At 34.6% G+C, this 6,010-nt stretch overlaps 1 protein-coding gene across 1 annotated transcript in view; it reads right to left on the reverse strand.

The window, feature by feature from the left end:
* Spag17 (sperm associated antigen 17) overlaps positions 1-6,010 on the reverse strand; it is a 293,285-nt gene that overhangs the window by 119,248 nt on the left and 168,027 nt on the right. The gene's annotated exons all lie outside the window — the stretch shown is intronic.

A 6,010-nucleotide genomic window follows, 5' to 3' on the forward strand; every position in this document is an offset into this window, starting at 1 on the left:
TTTTTGCAGAACCAGGGATTGAACTCAGGACCACTTTTTATACTATCAGACCATATTGTAATGAATGAAACTACAAATCAATGCTGAAAGAAACCTCAAAAATATGTAAATTCATGGATATTAAATCATATATTAGTGAGTAATCAGTGAATCACAGAAGAAATCTAGGAAGAAATGAGACAGTTCCTCGACTCTGACAATAATGCCAGTACAGCACACCAGGACTTTGAGATACAATAAAAGCAGATCTAAATGGGCATGATGGTCTGGGATTATAATCCCAGCACTCGGGAAGCCAAGGCAGGGAGATCCATGGTTTACATAGCGAGTTCAAGTCCAGCCTGAATTGCATAGAAAGACCCAATCTCGAGTATATTCATTTCATAAACTTCCTTCTATTACAACTGCATATATACATGCCCACAACAGACAAATAGAACAAGCCTAAGTAAATGACATGAAGATGTACCTCAAGATCCTAAAAATATAATAACAATTTAAACATAAAGCTTATACAAGGAAGGAAATTATAAAGTTCAGAGCAGAATTTAATGAAATAGAGACTGAAAAATATACAAAGGATCAATGATGAGTTGGTTCCCTGAAAGAATAAATGAAATATACAAAACTCTAGCCAATCTTACCCCCCAAAGGAAAGAAAAGACCCAAATAAATGTCATTAGAAATCAAAGAGATTAAATCATGTTGAACAACACCAAATTTGAGAATATTATTAGCAACAACTTTGAAAATCTGTACATCAATAAATTAGTGAATTCAAAAGAAATGGACAAATTCCTAGATAAACACAAGTTACCAAAATTAAATAAAGAAGATATAAAACTCCTCAATAATCCTACTGATGCATTAATTAAAAAAAAACTACCAAGAAAAGCCAAAATCCCAATGTATTCACTGCTGTATTCTGTAAGAACTTCAGGGAAGATTTTACATGAATACTCCTCAAACTCCTCAATAAAACTTAAAGAGAAGGAACACTCCCAAAGTCATTCCTGGAAGTTAATATTACCCTGATTCCAAAAGCAGATGAAGACTCAACCAAAAATGAAACTGCAGGCCAATCACTGTAATGAACAGTGGTGTAAAACTCCTCAACAAGATACTGGCAAACAATGCAACAGATCACTTCATGCAATGGTTGCTCAGGCCTGCAATTCCAGCACTCAGGAGCCCGAGGCAGGAGAACTGGCACGAGTTCAAGCCCATTCTGCATTACACAGTGAGTTCAAAGCTAGTCTGAACTGTACAGCAAGATCGTGTTTTGAAAAACCAAAGAAAGACAGAGATGGGAGGGGGGGAGGAGATGGGAGAGGGAAGGAGGGAGGGAGTGAGGGAAGGAGGGAGGGAGGGAGAGAGAGAGAAAGAGACTGAGATCAAGACTGAGACCATTATCATTAGGGAAATGAAAATTAACCCTGAGATTCTATCTTGCTAAGAATCGAGAGGTGTTTCTTTTCTCCTACAGTTGTTCCAATATGTGTTACAAGTCCTTGATGATATCCATTCTGACTGGAGTATGATAAAATTTCAGTGGCAGTTTTCTAATGGCCAATGGTGATGAGCATTTTTCATGTACTAATTGGCTATTTGTACTTCTCTGGAGAAGTATCTACTTCAATTGCTCATTTTTTAAATTGGATCATTTGTTTTTTGAGATGTATTCTTTTGAGTTCTTTATATATTCTAGATATTAGTTCTCTGTCACTAATGAAATGTTTGGCTCATTCTGTAAATTATCTTTTCATTATGCAGGTGGTTTCTTGTGCTGTAGAGAAAGTTTTTTAATTTGTTGTTATCCGTTTGCTGAGTCTTGATATTATGGGTTTAAGTGTTTTCAGTATGTTAAGTTCCAAAGTTAAACTTTCTCTTTGTGTATCTAGGTCTTTGATTCAGCCTGATTTGATTTTTTCCCATAATGAAAGTAAAAAAAATGAAGTATAAGAAGTAAAGCCATGCTATTATGTTGAGCTGTAGGGGACTCAGGTCAACAGTTTCTTACATTGCCAGTCAAGTGGAAGACCCAATATTATTATGGACTACTGGACTCTTAGAATATTTTGCTAAATTAACACACCTATAATATTCAAATAACAGAACTTAAAAAAAGGGGGATACAGATGAATGTCCATTTTGTATCTGTGTATTCAAAATGGTTAGGATAGATACATAGTTACATTCTCTTACTGAATAGAGGGATTTGTTCTAATGGTGTTTGTAAATAGGATATCATGTCTGCATCTTGTACAGCAATCAACCACTAGGAAGAATGTATGCAATGTGTTAATTATTGATACTGTCCTACCAATTTGATTTGAAGCTGTCTCATTGCTATTTGTTTATCAATAAAATTATGGAAAAGAAAGAGTGCAAAGGATAGCTATTTTCTGCTGCAGCATTCGTTAAAGAGATTGCCTTTTTTTTACTAATGTAGTTTTGATCCTTTTGTCAAACTCAGATAACTGTGGTTACACAATGTGATGTCTGTGTCTTTCATTCTATTTCATTGGTCCACATATATGTTTTAGCACCTGTATCATGTTGTTTTTGTGACTATAGTTCTGTAGTATAACAGAAAATCTGATATTGTGATGTTTCTGTGTTTCTTCTTTTTGTTCAAGATTGTTTTGACTAGTCTGGATCCTTTCTGATTTCATAAGTATTTTGGGATTGTGCAAGATGTTTTTATTATTTTTAATGAGGATTCTGTTAAATAAATAAATGTTTTTGGTTGTGCTGCAGTTTTCACAATATTAGTTCTTCTAGTACAGAAATAAGGATGTCTTTTCTTTTTTTTTTTTTTTTTTTTTTGTATTTAGGACAGGGTCTCCACGGTCTCCAGGGTCTCACTATGTAGATTAGATTCGTAGTGATTCTCCTGTTTTTCAGCCTCTCAAGTGCTGTATTACAGGCATGAACCACCACGCCCAGTATCAATCGCTGTCTCAGTGCACCGCGGGGGCAGGGCCAGCATGGCATGCCAGGGATGGAACCCTGGCCACTGTGCAGGCACCTTGTTCCACTGAGCTATCTAGCTGGCCCTAGCATGTCTTTTCATCTTTTAATGTCCTCTTCAAACTGTAGAGTTCTATAATTTTATTTTTTGTAATGGGTTTTCACCCTCTTGGTTAGGTTGATTCCTAAATATTTAATTTCTTTTTTTTAATCATTTTTTAAAGAGGGTAAAAATTAGAGTTAAAATAGAAAAAATTACAAGTGATACAGAATTTCAATAAACAAATATGAATTTCACAGTATCGGTTGTAATACATAGCGTTATCTTCCAACCAGTTATTCCTATTACCAGATATATCCATGTAAAATTGGAAGAAGAAAGAAAAAAGAAAGAAATGTATAAGAAATTAAGAAGAGAAAAAGTACAAACAATTGGAAAAATGAGACAAAATTAATTAAAGCATTTACTGCTCCTTTCCATAGACCAGCAGAAATGCACAGTACAGTTGTCCAAACCATCCTGCTTATATACGTAGATAAATCTCTTTCCCTGACTCCTTTTCCTGTCCTTCTCCTCAACTCATAACTCTTTCCTTTTGAATAAGAGCATTCCTTTTTCCCAGTATCTATTGTACCCTTCAGATTCCATTTTTCTCTTTTAGGTTCTCACAGTAAGGAGACAATACAATGTTTGCACATGCGGGTCTGATTTATTTCACTTAAGAGTATGTTCTCTAGTTGCATCCATTTACCAACAAAAGACTCAAATTTATCCTGTTTTGTAGCTGAATGATACTTCGTTGTGTAAAAATGCCACATCTTCCTTATCCATTCTTCAGCTGATGGGCATCTGGGTTGTTTCCAGGATTTAGCTATGACAACTGTGCTGCTACAAATGTGATTGCACATATATTGCTATGGTATGAGGTTTTCAGTTCTTCTGGAACAATACACAGGAGGGGAATAGCTGGCTTAAGCACCTGCCTAAGAATTGAATTTCTTTTGAAGTTACTGTGAATGAAGTGCTGCCTTGATTTTCTCTTAATGAGTCCATTATTGGTGTACAGGGATGCTGTTGTTCATTGCGCGTCAGTTTTGTATGACGCTGCTCTACTGAAATTGTTTGCCTGACCTAAAGGTCTTCCAATCAAGTGCTTTAGGCATTGTACATAAAGAATGAGATCATCTACCAATAGAATAGTTTGACCTCTTTCTTTCCTATTCATATTCCTTTTATTTATTTTTTGTTGAACTTTCAAGTACCTACTTAACACGACATCTCGGTTCTGATTTTAGCAGAAATGCTCTCAGCTTTTCCTCATGCAGTAGAATGTTGGCTGTGGATTGTTATGTGTGGCTTTTATTAATTTGAGGTGTGATCTTTTTATAACTGTTTTTATCTGGGGTTTTCCTCATGAGGAGATGTTAGATTTTGTTGAAGGCTTTTTCAGTGTCTATCGAGATAATCATTTGAAGTTTTAGTCTTGTTTCTATTTATGTGATACATTGCATTTATTGATTGATGTGTGTTGAGTTGGGCTTGTATCCTGAGATGAAACTGGTTTGCACATGGCGTATGATCTTTTCAATGAGTTGTTGAATTCTGTTTGTAATATTCCTACTGAAAATTTTTGCATCTGTCTTCACTAAGGTTATTGTATTGGCCTGTAGTTTTCTCTCCTACTTCCTTCCTATCCTCCCTCCTCTCCTTTCCTCTTCCTGCTTTATCTTTCTTTCTTTCTTTCTTTCTTTCTTTCTTTCTTTCTTTCTTTCTTTCTTTCTTTCTTTCCTTTCTTTCTTTCTTCTTTCTTTCTTTCTTTCTTTCTTTCTTTCTTTCTTTCTTTCTTTCTTTCTTTCTTTCTCTTTCTCTCTCTCTGTCTCTTTCTTTCTCTTTCATTGTTTCTCATTCTTCCATTTCTTATTTCCTTTCTTCTCTCTCTCTTCCTTTCCCTTTCTCTATCCGTGTCCCTTTCCCTTCTCTCTCATTTCTCTCTCAGCAGTCCTCTTTCCTCAGCTCCTCTAGTTGTATTGCCCTGTAGTTTTCTCTTTTGTCTGTTTGTTTGCCTGTCTGTCTGTTTTCTTTCTCTCTCTCAGCAATCCTCCTGCTTCAGCCTCCCTTGTTCTGGGATTATAGGCATACAAAACCATGCCCAGGTTGGCCAGTTATTTTTAATCTGTAAATTTTATGTGTTATGTTGATATTTGATGTCATTTCATTTAATTTTGAAGAACTCTCATCAGCATTTCTGATAAAGTCCAGTGATAAGTTCCCTTAAATTTTGTCTGAGAAAGATTTTATCTCTTCTTTATGTGTGAAGGACACCTTTGCTATTTCATACAAAACTTTTTTTTTTATTATATTGAACCTGTTATCTCACTATCTCCTGGCCTATAGCATTTGTTTTAATAAATTCAAATAGTGTCATAAAGTTATTTTGTGCGTGATAAGTCACTTTTCTCTTACTGTCTGAGCATGACCCTCAGTCTTCTTTGAGCTTTTGGATATTATAGCTTGAACATTTATTTCTCTATGGTTTTGGGAAGTTTCAGTTATTATTTTTAAAGAGAATAACAATAGTCAAAAATTAGAAATGATATAGAATTTCACTAAACAAAATACTAGGAATTCAACAATGGTTGTTATATTGCATAATGTTGTCTTCAAGTTAGTTGTATTGAGATTACCAGATATAAGCATGCAAAGTTGGTTTATAAGAAATTAGAAAGGAGAAGAAAAAATTAGCATTAATGCTCCTTTCAGTAGACCAGCAGATATCAGCAGTACAATTATTCAGACTATGCTATATATATTTTTTTTCTTTCTTTTCTTTTTTCTTTCTCTCTTCTTTCTTTCTTTCTTTCTTTCTTTCTTTCTTTCTTTCTTTCTTTTTTTCTTTCTTTCTCTCTCTCTCTCTCTTCTTTCTCTTTCTTTCTTTCTTTCTTTCTTTCTTTCTTTCTTTCTTTCTCTCTCTCTTCTCTTTCTTTCTTTCTTTCTTTCTTTCTTTCTTTCTTTCTTTCTTTCTTTCTTTCTTTCTTT

The sequence above is a fragment of the Octodon degus genome, unplaced genomic scaffold (genome assembly GCF_000260255.1).
Source record: "Octodon degus isolate 3935 unplaced genomic scaffold, OctDeg1.0 scaffold00349, whole genome shotgun sequence".
NCBI classification, from domain to species: Eukaryota; Metazoa; Chordata; class Mammalia; order Rodentia; family Octodontidae; genus Octodon; species Octodon degus.